Genomic DNA, 15,894 nt, shown 5'->3' with positions numbered 1-15,894 from the left:
AAGCGAGATGTATAGCTAGTCGGGTCTAGTGTGCTTTTAATGGCGGTCGGTGCAATCATTTGCAAGGGATACAACTAGTCGCGTACGTCATTGTTAATAGCGGTCCATATGAAACGTGACGCAACCAATTTCTGTGTCGCTCTGACGCTTGGGTACGATAAATTGTGTAACTTCGAAAAAACTGATTGTTTGTGCTGGAAAGATATGTAGCAGTTGTTACAAGTTCTTTTTCAAACTGAATAAAAGTTTTAGATCTTGTTAAAACACAAAACTTACCCAGGTAGGTAGAAGAGTAACTTATCTTACTTTTGGTAAAATTCATTTGCTATATAATTGAAGTATTGCCCTTTTTCTTTTTTTTTTTTTTTTTTCGTTTGTTGGCTTCTTTGCTAAATCCCCGAAAACTGTTTTGTCATTAGACTTCCGGTTGTTTCTTTGGACACGTGACCACATTCTACAGACCAAATCCAATGACGTCACCAGGTTACATGACTTTAGTTTCTTGGTCTTCTTTATTACAGAGGGTCATGAAGCGCGGCCTACCAAGATATACAAGTGACTCCATGTTAGTAGGTGCAAGCAAGCGAGATCTACCGAACAGTCCAACTGTCGATAGTGAATAAGAACCCATTTTTAAGCGTTAGAAAACTTTTAAAGAATGTAATTCTATTAAAAACGAAAGGACAAAATGCGCTATAGTACCAACTAAAGATTTACCTTTAAAACGATATATATATATATATATATATATATATATATATATATATATATATATATATATATATATATATATATATATATAACAAAAAACTAATAATAATCAATCCCAGTAACGGCTGAATTTAACCTCTGGTGAGTACGTTTTTCTCTCTCTCTATTCTTTCTATCACACGTTTTCCCCTTTTCCCCAGCAATTTCCTTTAGTCGCCATTACAAGTAAATAAAAAAGAAGAAACAATATTAACTGATAGTAGCTAATAACCATAGTAGTAGTAGTAGTAGTAGTAATAATAATAATAATAATAATAATAATAATTGACGCACAGCAAGTTAGTATTAAACCTCCACAATTCATGGAGACTAGTGTAAACGGTTGGTTTTCTATATTAGAAGCGCAGTTCCATCTCCGACACGTGACGACCGACGATACAAAGTTTTACACAGTTATTAGCGCGTTGCCCCCGGACGTAGTGACAAATATTCCCCAGCAATCTTACAGTCACTTAATTACGCTAAATTATAGGAGTCGGTGTTATCTGCCTATGAAAAGATCAGACCCGAACTCCTGGAGAAGTTGATGAGGACCACTACATTATCTGGTCGTCCATTGTTATACCTCCAGGAGATGGTGACGGTCGCGAATAGGATAGGAGCGAGCGAAGAGATAGTGCGCCACAAGTTTATACGTGCGCTTCCGAAGCAAATAGCACCAGTGGTAGCAGCTCACACCGAGATGCCGTTAACGGAATTGGGTCGACTGTCCGACAATTTGATGCCGTTGATAGAGAATACGTCAGTATTCCAGGCGGTTAGAAGTCATACTCAGGCAAACGATTATAGTACCACCAGACACGCTTTTGAAAACATCCCGGCCGGTCTACGTCCTTATCGACGGAAACAGCGACCGAAGATGTGTAGAGCACATATTTATTTTGCAGAAGAGGCTCGCACATGTAAGCCCTGGTGTAAGTGGCCAAAGAAGAAGAGCAGTATACAAATGCTACCTAATTCGCGCTCCTCCTCCCCCGCCCCAAGTGACTCGGAAAACTAGACAGGCGGACTGCGTTTGCTCCAGTGGTCCCGCCGTTATTATAAGTCTCTGCCAAGATAGGAGCAGCTAAAGTTAATTTTATTATAGATACAGGGGCCAGTGTTTCCATTTTGCCACGTTCCGTAGTAAATGGAGTTACCCTGGAGCCAACCCTTGTGCATATCTCAACCGCTAACGGGGAGAGTATAAAATGCTATGGTCAAACGAACTTAGAAATAAAAATTCCACGTTTGAGAAGATCTTTCCAAATAAGTTTTGTGATCGCAGATGTCACTAACCCTTTGCTACGATTCGATTTCTTGAACAAATTTCACATCATAGTGGATTGCAAAAATCGATCCATCCGTGATAACGTAACGGAGCGTGAGATTACAGTGAATGCAGTAACAGGAACCGATGCGGTAATAATTAATAAAATCGACCTAGCGGATTATATTACCGAGGTAATAAGTAAATATGATAATGTACTTTCACCACATAGCGGCACAAACAAAGACTATGGTGGAGTGTATCACAGGATTGATACAGGCAGCCGGGTACCAGTCTTTGCTAAAGCCAGACAACTTTCCGGCCCTAAATTAGACGCAACGCAGGCGGAATTTGAAAAGTTACTAAATACTGGAGTTATCCAGCCTTCCAGGAGCGAGTGGGCAACCCCGTTGCATTTAGTAAAGAAGGCGGATGGTTCGTATCGAGCTTGCGGTGATTTCCGTGCACTAAATAGCATTACGAAAACAGACCGCTATCCGATACCAAATATAAATTCGTTCTGCACGCAGTTAGCTATCAAACAGTATTTTTCTAAAATAGATTTAACCTCAGCGTATCATCAAATTAAGGTACACCCTGACGATGAGCCTAAAACAGCAGTCGTGACACCTTTTGCTTGTTTGAGTTTAATTACATGCCATTTGGTTTAAAGAATGCTGCGGCTACATTTCAGCGTTTTATGGACAAGATATTTTTAAAGTTAGACTGCGTATTTATATACCTAGATGACATATTAGTCTTTAGCGATAGCAAACAACAGCACAAGGAAGACTTAGATAGAGTATTTAGAATCCTTAGCGATAACAATTTAAAGATTTCCTTAGATAAGTGTGTATTTGGAGTACCAGAGTTAGACTTTTTAGGCTTCCACATAAACAAAGAAGGTTTATTGCCTACTTCAAGGAAAATTAAAGAGTTGGAAAATTTTCCAGTCCCCAAGGACTCAAAAAGCTTACGCAGATTTCTGGGGATGACAGGTTTTTACCGTAAGTTAGTCCCTAATTATGCATCCGTAGTTTTACCGTTAACTGAACGAATGAGGTTGGATCCGGAAGCAAAGACCGAGCTTAATGAGGAAGAAACTCACGCTTTCAAAGCAATAGTAAGCAAGTTGTCTGAATTAACGGCGTTAGCTCATCCACAGTCTTCAACTACGGAGTACCACCTAGTTACGGATGCTAGCCAATTTGCCGCGGGTGCTGCATTGCACCAGTTGGTAGATAAGAAACCAGTACCTATAGGTTTCTTTTCCAAAAAAATTCCCCAAGCCCAAACTAAGTATTCCACGTTTGACAGAGAGCTACTGGCAGCTTATTTTTCAGTGATACATTTCCGCCACCTCATAGAAGGTCGCCACGTGACATTATTCACTGATCATAAGCCTCTGTGCGGAGCATATTACAGTCAGACACCGGCAAAGACAGATCGACAACAACGACACTTGTCAGTACTTGCCGAATATATTGCTGACGTGGAGTATATTAAAAGAGCTGAGAATATAGTTGCAGACTGTATGTCTCGGCCTGCATTAGCTGTGCAGATAGATGCATGCGATTTGGCTGAAATAGCAGAGGCACAAAGAGGTGTGAACACGAGATAAAGTCATACACTGATTTAAAAGAATATTGTGTGTCGAAGGAAATCGGCTCAGTCCTGTGCGATATTTCGACGAAGTACCCCAGACCGTTTATCCCAAAAGAACTTCGTCAGGCTATTTTCAACAGTTTACATAGCTTAGCGCATCCTGGTACGGGAACGTCTATTAAACTGGTTAAGTCCAGATACTTTTGGCCCAGCTTAGATAGAACAATTAAGCAATTCTGCGCAGAATGCGTAGAGTGTCAGCAAGCAAAAGTTCACAGACACACAAAGTCTGTGGTCCAAGAATTCGAGTTACCATATGCACGTTTCCAGACGGTACATATTGATATTGTTGGTCCCTTGCCCTTAACGCGCAATGAGTCTGACCCTTACCTAAGCCCTTACAAATACTTGCTTACCTGCATCGACCGTGCAACTCGCTGGATTGAAATGCAGCCTATGACTGAAATAACTGCACAGTCGGTAGCAGAGGCATTTATCAATGCATGGATATCCAGATTTGGAGTCCCGCTGCATGTGGTAACTGACAGAGGTAGTCAGTTTGAGAGCGAGTTGTTCCAGGAATTAGCCAAGGTAGTAGGTTTTTACCGATTGAGGACAACTTCGTATCACCCTCAAAGTAACGGGATGATCGAAAGAGCACATCGTACTCTTAAAGCAGCTATAATAGCTCGCAAAGAATCATGGATGAAAGCCATACCGGTGATTCTACTTGGTATACGTAGCACCCCTAACGAATCAGGTGTTTCCCCTTTTACATCTGCTACTGGAGCTCCGATATTGATTCCTCAGCAGGGTATACACAAACGGAGAGCAGGAGAGACTCCAGTTAATAATAAGTACATACGTAATTTGTGTGAATGGATGTTCCAAATTGATGTACTCGACAATGGAAAAGGACATATCCACGACAATTCAAAAGCTTTCATGCCAAAAACCTTACGGTCCTGTGAAAAAGTATGGCTCAGGGTCGATCGAGTTAGAAAACCGTTAGAAGCACCTTACTCAGGTCCTTATAAAGTCTTGACTCGATCAGACAAGCATTTCCGGATCGACATGAACAACGGTACTCACACACACGTATCGATAGATAGATTAAAACCGTATATAGAACCAACTATTAGTAATAAAATTAGACAGACGGAGAAGTCACAGACAGATAAAGTTAATACTAGTGATAAGATTATTAGGACAGACGATACCGACAAAGTCGAAGATGGAATTGCTACTGACACATATAAGTCTAGAGCAGGAAGGTAGGTGACATGGAAGAAGAAAAACGAATACTTTTATTTTTAAACAAAGAACAGATTTAATAATTGGGTATAAGTTGCTTAACTCCGTTAATTGGAGGGGGGCTCTTGTAGCGAGCTGCTACTACTACGAGACTAGGCTGTATTCTCACCTTAGTTCTCTCTTTCTCCCTACTCTTTTCTCTTTTCCTTCCTTTCTTCTTATACGTCATCAGAGGTTCCAGCCAATGAAAAGCGAGAACGGTTTACGTAGGAGATTCGAGTGAAGGAAACGCCCTTACTTCCACGGCGACTAGAGACAGAACACACGCCTCACTCCTCAGCTCCCGTTAGGTAGTCAAGAGGAGCATTGAACATTAATGCAGACTTTACAAAATGCACTGTCTTTCTTTGTAACCCGAGTTTCGGGAAAACACACATATATATTGGATATATAAAACCTCATGAATTCATAACAAAGTCGCGTTACACGTCCTCATTTTTATAAGAAGACAATGTCTTCTTTTACCAGTATTTCTTTCTATTTCAGCGCTCCAGTTCTCCCTGTTATCGGAGGCGCCCCGAAGTGGGAGCCTACCGAAATGGTGACCTCTAATTAGTACCCATGTTAATGTATGGTAATAATACCATACCATATTGTCGTTTTTAAGTCTTACGTTAACAAATTCTTGTGGAGCTGCCCACTTAAATAATTACATTTTTACTATTTAATCCATCGTTTTCAAACCGATCAATAATGCTGTTTATTACCAACTGACAAACTCATTTAACCTGAAGCAGTCAGGTGACTGAAACCTATTTCCGTTTGTGTTTGAATGAAATCGTTTTCATTTCTGGTTCAGTTGACAAAAGCAAAATATTGAATGTCACGTATTATTGCATCACACAATTAGAATATTTCTGCGCACGTTTAGCTTTCCGTTTGCGTCCACCTCATGCGCACGGAAACATGATTCTGTTCCAGTCAAAACATCAATGAAGACACACGTTGCATTTGAAGGTGACGAGAGGTGAGAATAGACTAAAGACCTGAACTCAATTACACTTCCACTCCTGCCTGCCGAACAAACTTGCATGACATTTTTGTATTCCTATGTTCTTGTTCTGTTTGCTGACATTGGTAAATAAAGTGGGTTTAATTGTAGAGAAGATGTTCGTACTTTTTTATATTGAATTCCGGTTATTCTTTTTCATCTCAAGCGAACCGAGTCAGATAAAGTCCAGACACCTGAAACTCTATAAACCTCGACATTCATTTCACGCTAACTATCCACTCTACAAACCCTTAACGGATCTTGATAAGCGGTGACTCATTAATATATATATATATATATATATATATATATATATATATATATATATATATATATATATGTGTGTGTGTGTGTGTGTGTGTGTGTGTGTATATATATATACACACACACACACACACACATATATATATACACACACACACACATATATATATATACACACACACATATATATACACGCACACACACATATATATAGATAGATAGATAGAGAGAGAGAGAGAGATAGAGAGAGAGAGAGAGCTAGAGAGAATAGAAAGGGAGAGAGAGAGATAGAGAGAGAGAGAGAGAGAGAGAGAGTACCAATGAGATTAAAAGAAAAAAGAAAGACAACGCAGCAGGTATTTTTGTGTCATCAATATTTTTTGATTGATATTTTATTTTTCAACTAAAAAAAAAAAGAAAAAAATTTACATAAAAAAACAAGTTGAAAGAACGGAACAATTATTGTCCACGTAATGTGATCTAAAAAAAAAAAAAAAAAAGAAAAAAGAAAAAACAAGTTTTCTTTGTTTGGACGAGTCAAAATGCACAAATAGAAAACCGGGTTTCTCGGCCGGTCTCACGCCACAGTTCGATCAACCACCGACATCAACCACCACTATCATTACCATGTCAATCAATATCGAACGATGGCGAGTTTTCATTATCACCTTTAAGAAAGGAATCCGTGAAAACGTCGCGGTTGAAATGAAAGCTGACAACGAAGTAAAATTAGGTCGATTCATAATTGAATTTAATATTAAAATAAATCAAGTATACTCGTGGAACCTCATAACTCATTATGCCAAAATTTCATTTTATATATCTATATACTAATACATTCCTACGTTCATTTTGGGTCACGCTCTAATTAATACAACATAGCTATATAAAATTTAGTTATTACAACAACTACAGCTGGTATGGCAGTTAACAACTTTGCTATTTATTTCTTAGATTTAGGTGCTAGTCTATCCGCACTGATGAGCTGTGATACAGCGAAACAGTACTGTATGTGGATGACTATATATATATATATATATATATATATATATATATATATATATATATATATATATATAATGAGAATGTGTGAGGACACTTATCAACCTATATACTCAACGAATTTTTAATCTACAGACTTGAAATTTGGAGCATTCAAAGATGCGGAAAACTTTTTCATCTTTTTTCATCCGGGGAAAAAGATCTGTTAAGGCGTCAAAATCGAAAAATTGGTACATGTAGGTATGTGTGTGTGTGTGTGTGTGTGTGTGTGTGTGTGTGTGTGTGTGTGTGCTTCTAGTACTTCTGCAGTTTACAGACCATACTATATTTTAGATAGGATTTTCAAGTTATATTCAATTTTTATGATATATTTTTATTTCTTAAATTGTTAGGTAGAGAAGTGCAGAATAGTTAACAACCTTCCTAACTATGTTAAGAACAGTTTATTTTAAAACTTTTCTAACGCAACACGGTCCATAAACTGAAGACGTGCGATAATTCTTGGTTTTGTTTGGTAGAAGTAAAGTCAACGTAATGGTCGATTATTTAATAATAAGGGAATAATGCTTTATTGATAATGTTCCAGAATATAAAATCAAATCAACATTGGAAGCATAGGTTCCAAGCCGGGATGGGAATCATATTGATAAAAGTTTTTTTTGTTTGTTTTTATTCATTTCTATCCATAAACAAATCGCTAACCAAATGTTTCTCATATGGTGCATTGCCCTCTTTTGGAAATAAGATACGATTATTAATATCTCCAGTATCAAATAATCCTTATACACTGTCAAATTTACTTTATGTATGAAAACCAAAAAGGGGAGATATAACATATGAGAAATATTTGGAATCAAGTCTCCCTTTGCTGTTATTCAAGATCATTTGAAACCATAGCAGCAAGTTTTAGTCTCTCCTCCATCAAGGCCAGAGGTTTGGGAGAAATATCAGATATTTTGTAATTCATATGCAAAACTAGAAAAACAAATGACTATTATTGAAATATTGGTAAAAGTGCAGTATCTTTCCAGCCACGAAAAATCCTTTAAAATTACCAATATTACAGGTTTTCGAGGGTGCTAAAAACGAAAACAACAGTTAAAATCCCAGAAAAAGAGTAATTTAAATGATATGAATAAATTATAGTTTTAAAAAGTGTGGAATCACTTTTCTACATTAATTTAACGTAAAATAAGCACCCACTTTATAACCAAGATGGTCATAAAGTGGGTGCTTATTTTATGTTAAATTAATATAAAAAAGTGATTCTCCACTTGTTTAAAGAATAATGTACGACTTTAAGGGTAAAATATCATATAGTCCACTACACAATGCAGGTCATTAGTTTTCCAACGAACCTACATTTGCTACATTCTAATCAATAATGATCGAGCTTTCGAACTTATAAAATTGCCAAAAAAAGTGGCATATATATGTGTGTGTGTGTGTGTGTGTGTGTGTGTGTGTGTGTGTGTGTGTGTGTGTGTGTGTGTGTGTGTGTGTGTGTGTGTGTGTGTGTGTGTGTGTGTGTGTGTGTGTGTGTGTGTACTCGTAGCCAAATAGAATATTGAAATGCTCATATCTTTGGTTCTATGGGACGAAACTACATGAAATTTTTCAGGCTTTGTGAAGATGCCCAAATTTACCTACACTTGTATATATAGTGTCCTAGTAGGCCAGCTTTAGTTTTGCTGTTTTTGTTGCCGCTTTGTGGCCTTGCCAGACCATTAAAAAATATATGGATGTATTAATATTCGTAGCCAGATTGAATATTGAAATGCTAATATCTTTAGTTCTAGGCGATGAAACTACATGAAAATTTGAAGGCTTTTTGAAGAGTATAATACTATTCTTTAGTTAAACTTTTACGACAATTGGTAAAAACGAACCTATATTTTAACACCAATAAAATATGCCCAAATTTGCCTATATTTGTATATATATATATATATATATATATATACTGTTCGGGAAAACCAACTTTAGTTTTAGTTTAAGTTTTTTGAGTTATTTTTGTTTGGTTATCTCCCCTGTGGCCTTGCCAAGCAACTTATATATATATATATATATATATATATATATATATATATATATATATATATATATATATATATATAGCGTGACCAATAAGTCACGTTACAGTTTGAAAATCAAATAACTTTTTCTTAAATGACTGTATTTAATTAATTCTTTTTTATTACACAGTTTATAGTGTGGAAATTTGTTCTGACTTAATTGGCAAAGATAATGTCTCTTAAGTAGCCTCCATTCTCGGCTTTGCAAAGTCGAGCTCTTTCTAAGCTATTCTTTATGACAGTTCTTAGCATCGGAAGTTGTAGGAAAATAATTTCCTGCGTATGTTTGCCTTAAGTTCTTAGATGCTTCAAGGCTTATTTGCATACACTTTGTCTTTAAGATATCCCCAAAGCCAAAGTCTAGTTCTGTCAAATTAGATGAACATGGAGGCCATTCAAAATCGAAATTTCAAGAGATTTTTCGATCCTGAAACATCACAGTTAACAACTGCATTGTTGCTCTAATATGTATGTCTATGTATGTGCAGTTGCTCCATTTTGTTTGCCACCAATACCCTGGCATGTTTACTAACTGAGGTTGAACAAATTCAATAGTATATCTTTTAAGAGAATATTGAACATTGAAATGGCGCATATAAGATCTTTGCATTGCAACAATTGACCGTCCATTTTCAAAGTGAAATTCAATTATCCTCACTCGTTGTTTTGTTGTAAACTTATCTATAAAAAAGTTTTAAAGATTCTATTTTATAATTCTGAAAAGAGAAATTAAAATATATTAATAAAAAAAGTTATTGAATTTTTAAAATGTAAAGTGACTTATGGGCCACCCCGTATATATACAGTGGCGCTAAAAATAAAATCTATACTTGTTATTTTTTTCAAAAATCACAAATTTAAGCTAAATTGAATGTAACTGTTTAAACAACCTATACCTCATTTGATTCGTCTTTTATTCTTCTATAATTTTACCTGTTCATAGTTGACTTTTTATTGATCCTAATGTTTACGCCAATTAAAAAAATTAACTTCAAATCGGGAATACAAAAAGAAACTCCAAATGAGCTTAAAATATCCACCTTTTAGGCAACAAAGCATCTCTAATCGTAATTGTTGTTTCAGGTTATACAACGTAACATTTAGTCCATATGCCACGACTTTCTCTTAGTGATCGCCAGGAGCTCATTAATCGCAGCATTTTGTGGTTTATCCAATCGAGAAATCGGCTGCAGATTGAAATGTGATGAGAAAACTAATCGAATGACTGCCCAAAACATCGACAGTGTTCGCGAGGCCCCTAAATCTGGTTGTCCCAGAGTTACTTCTTACAAAATGACAATGTTATCAAGTTTCGCAGCCTCAGAAACAGATTTGAAACAGCTCCCCAAATCCAACAACAGTGTAATCTTGTTAAAAAGTGCCGTCTTTCTACAGTTAAGAACAGATTGAAGGAATTTAATTTGTGAGGATATGTTGCAAGACGCAAGCCAATGATTTCTGTAAAGAACAGAAAGTGCCTTCGTCAGATGCAATGAAGATCATGACTCTTCATATTGGTTAAAAGTGATTTTTAGCGACGAAAGCAAGTTCAATAGGCTAGTCAGCGATTGTAGGCAGTACGTCCGTCGAAGGAAGGACGAAGAACTTAATCCTAGGTTAACACAGTTTCAACACTGCAAAGGGGTGGAGGTTCAACTTTGGTGTGGAGCGTTATTAGTGCAAGGGCCTATAGTTTGCTTGCAAGGTCGAATTAATTCGACCAAGTACATTAATATGTTTTTTGAGCATTTTCTACCCTACTTTGGCAGGAATTCGGATGATAATCCCATTTTCATGCAGGATAATTCTCCCATTCACAAAGCTAGCAATGTGAAGAAGTTCCTTAAAGAGCATGATATTACGTATTTGGATTGGCCTGCACAATCTCCAGACCCAAATCCTAAAGAAAACGTATGGCGCTATATCAAGCAATAGCTACGCAATTATGACATTTCAAATATGGAAGAACTTTGTACAGAAATTAAAGAGAAGTGGGATGCTCTTTCACCGGATTATTGCCGCAGACTAATTCAAGTAATGTCCAAAAGATTGCAGGCTTTCAACTTGCAAAAGGTCTATGATACTAAATATTAAGTAGTTCATTATGTTCCTGTTGTATTTCTGTTGCATTAATGTTATAAAGTTACATTTAAATAACAATTTTCCATTGTGCAGAGTTTCTTTTTGCCTCAATTTGAAGTTAACTTTTTAAATTGACGTGAACACTAGGTTACTTCAATTAAAATTCAAATATGAACAGGTAAAATTATAGAGGAATAAAATGAGAATCAAATGAGGTATAGGTTGTTTAAACAATTACATTAAATTTAGCTTAAATAAATATATATGTGGTGGCTTCCTTCAGTCTTGACAGACTATGGATACCCACTGTAGGGGTGCCTTCGTGTGAAATTTTTGTGGCAAAATTTGCGCAATTCCAACCACACTTCTCCTGAGTTTACATTGTTGAATACCAGTGGCAAGTGGAGGTTCAGGACGACTGGAAACAAATGCCGGGATAAGCAAAGAGCATATACAGCGACTAGAATTCCCAAACGGTCACCCATCTGGTACTAGCCAGTCTCAACGTTGCTTAACTTGAGTGAGCTGACGAGAACCAGTGTGTCAATATGATTATGCCGTACACGTATATATATACACACACACGCGCGCGTGCGCGCGCGCACACACACACGCACGCACACACACACACACACATATATATGTGCATATATAAAGTAAAAATTACAATTAAATTTACCCAAATGATCCAAGATGTTAAAACTAAAGTATATTATAAATATTAAAGAATTAATATTCATAAAGTAATTTCAACCAGATGTAAAAGCTCGATAAAACCAAATAGGAAATAGAGCTTATAATATATTTTTTCCGTTTGGTGTCTTTTAACAACTCTTGCTGACATTTTCTTAAGTAATAACCTGCCCATTTCAGTTGACCTATTTTTTGCCCTATATTTTTTCGCGCCTTTTAACATCATTTTGTCTGGGTCATTTTGACATTTGCTTTTCTATTTTATATTTAATTCTATCACCATTTAATTTTTTTCCTTCTTCTCTGATCTTTCTTATTTACATTATGTCTCAGCAGCCGTGTCAAACGCATATCTTATTCTTCTTTTATTAATATTATTGGAATTTCCCCCTTTTCCATGTACATATTTATTCCATAGATTTCGGCCTTTTGAATTATTTTGGGCCACCTTCCAATTACGTGATTTCCTTGGATTTTACTTGTGCGAATGGAAATTTAACTAATTTTCTTGTATTTTTATTTTTGGATTTTATCGTCATTGGATAATTTACCTTTCACCAGACTATCCGTTCACGTGTAATCACCTTTTTCTTCACCATATTTGTTACAATATTTTGGAGTTATAATGGGGTAGTTATTTAAATACTGCCCACCTCAGCAATATTTGGCACAAGGCCTGAAAAGTGGGAACCCCGCAGGCTTCCCTAAAGGAGGGGCACTCCTGCAATTTAAAAAAAATGCCTGAGTAACCCCGTCGGCATTCCCCGGTCGGGGCGCCTCAGGCAGCAAGCAATAAACTTGCCCCACCGGAAAGCCCGGTGGCAAGGCCTGGGATGGTGGACCTCCTAGGTATTACCCAGGCGGTGTACCTCAGTCCAACAGGTTCTGGAACGGTTCCAGGCCCCTCACCTGTTGGGCTGAGTATCAAGTGACGAATCCTTGACTGGTACTACCCTGTCTCCCTGCAGCCGAAGCCGCTAGGAGACATTCCATCACAACAGAGTTGTAATGGGGGTATGATCCCACACAGTCGGACGATTATATTTATAAACGATGCTGCTAGGAACTGACGAATCGAATTAATTCACGTTCTGCTACCAACCAATCAGAAACAAGAATTGCTCCATAAATATTAAACCTTTTCCTTCTAGAATATTCCCTCTGCTTCACTTTTTGTTATCAAGTAAGATCTTTTACTTACTTGCAGTTTTATCAAATACTTTTGTATGCAAAATCCGATTCCACATTTTGCTAATTCCTACCCTCTGATGAGAAGGAAAGTATTTCTTCGAAACTCCGCGGATTAAGGACTATCTACTTATCAAATGTTTCCTTTCCAGATTAAATATGTTTTTAACCCTTTTTCAAAGTGTTTTTTTTAACATGTTTTATTAACTGATTGCTCTTATATGCATATATATATATATATATATATATATATATATATATATATATATATATATATATATGTAGTAAGTTATAAAATGTATATGGCGATTAAGCTACACTGAATATCCGCGTTTCATCCACTCTAGGATGAAACGCGGAATATTCAGTGTAGCTTAATCGCCATATACATTTTATAACTTAATAACTAGCTCTACCTACGTATTGAGCACTTTTGAAGTAAATACTTAAAGTTTACGCATAAATCTATACTTTCGTATATTAATTTTATGTGAGTAAATTAAGTAGTTATATATATATATATGTATATATATGTGTGTGTTTGTGTGTGTGCGCGCGCACGCGCGTGTATCGGAGTAATGAGATAAATTATATCACAGATTAATGAATCTTGCGTTATCAAGTCTTAAAAAATATTTTTGGGGAGTAATATTTTTATATAAGACAATCCCAGCCAAATAAAATTGCTCAATATCCTAGATAGAGCAAATAAAAAATTAACAGTTTTTATATTTAAATTTTATTATTATTTCAAAACAAAAATTTATTATTTGAACAAAAAATACTAATATTCAAAACAAGATTATGATATTAAATTATATATTATGATTGGGGAATGAGATTATATATATATATGTGTGTGTGTGTGTGTGTGTGTGTGTGTGTGTGTGTGTGTGTGTGTGTGTGTGTGTGTGTGTGTGCATATATTTAAGTTAAGAATTTATTGTTTGAAACAAGAATATATAGAGAAAAATTATGTTTATTTCCTTAATGTACGGATTTTCAATAATGGCTCATATCATCAGAGGAAATGAAATGCAATTAGCAAAATGGTCAGCTATAAAGAAACAAGTATTTTGCTTTGCAACACATATATTAAAAATGTTATTTGAATGGTGAATAAGAATCATAGAAAAAAAGGATTAAATACAACCTGGGCAGTCCATTATCAGAATGATTTCAATATTTTCCGGGATATTACTGCCAGGTTGGAGGAGTAGTGATCCAGGGGAAAAAATCAGTAATCCGATATATCAAGAATGTTTGGTTGTCCCATACTATTATTTTGAAGGGCATACGAAATGGTCGTCCTCGTCGGCGATAGAATTTAACTTTAATCATAATATATTTAATCATAATATATTTAATCATATATATATATATATATATATATATATATATATATATATATATATATATATATATATATATATATATATATATATATATATAAACCGCTCCCCATGTGGGGGTACCAATTTGGTTAAAGGGAAAATTATTCCCATCTCGCATTTAGGTAAAAATGCACTTTCGTAAATTGAATTCATTCAAAACGTATCGCAAAAACAAAAACAAACATATATATATATATATATATATATATATATATATATATATACTTTTATTTGTTTTACATAAGCATTAATATGTCGCTACACATTAATGAGCATGTTTCGGTCAGCCAGTTACTAGTAACTAGAGACTTCTTTATGCGATATTGCTTATACAAAAGCTTAGTCCGTAATTGCGACCGAAGCATGGTCATGAATGCGTAGCGACATATTAATGCTTATGTAAAACAAATAAGAAGTATATCTTGCCCTACTTCTCTATTGAGCACTCTTGTATTAACCTCGTTAAAACTTCATAGGTTGTTTTATCTCTGTAAAACATTAACCTGAAATCATATAGCTATATCTATACCTATATAAGATTGTTGATTCATTTATTTATTTATCTATTTATTTCATAAGCAATTCTGTGGTATTTCTTTTAAATAAAAATAAATAAATCAACAATCTTAAATTTTAAATGCAATAAAAACCGTGTATAAAATCGTTGAGATCCCGAGGTCCGATTGTAAAACATCAGGCTACGTATCGAGCAATGGTGAGTTCGAGTCTCAATAAGTTTAGCTACGAGAGCTAGGACAAGAAATGAAACGTCGAAACATGTCATGTCTATAGATAACTTTATGCAGGTAAAACATATTTAAATAATAAATTATATATAAGTATATATTTGTTGAGTATATATAAACATATACTATTGATGTATATATTTCATATAATATAGTCCAGATTGTCACAAGCTCAATGAAGATATATTTCTGGCTGTAGTGCATATATACTAGTAGTTTTCATTCCAATGTTTAAGTGATAGTTCAGTCTAAAATCATTTTTTACACGTTCCTAGCCTTGCTTCATAAAATCTAAGTTCGCGGCCTGAGAGCCATTCCTCTTTGGATTAGATTTTTTGTTAGGTGAAGGGGGGGGGGAGCCTGAATATCATTTTTAAGTAAATGATTCAAATTTCTGAATTTTCATTGAACCTACCTTATTTATTTTATTGCCCCCCTTTCATCTTTATCGCAATTTTTATGATACCAGTTCGTCTCTGAAGAGCTGTGTAATGGCATAATCAATTATATTTTCCGGCAT

Source organism: Euprymna scolopes, chromosome 12, assembly GCF_053919585.1.
Source record: "Euprymna scolopes isolate OS-2025 chromosome 12, ASM5391958v1, whole genome shotgun sequence".
Lineage (NCBI taxonomy): Eukaryota > Metazoa > Mollusca > Cephalopoda > Sepiida > Sepiolidae > Euprymna > Euprymna scolopes.
The sequence above is the reverse complement of the archived record's forward strand: the minus strand, read 5'-3'. Positions refer to the sequence as shown.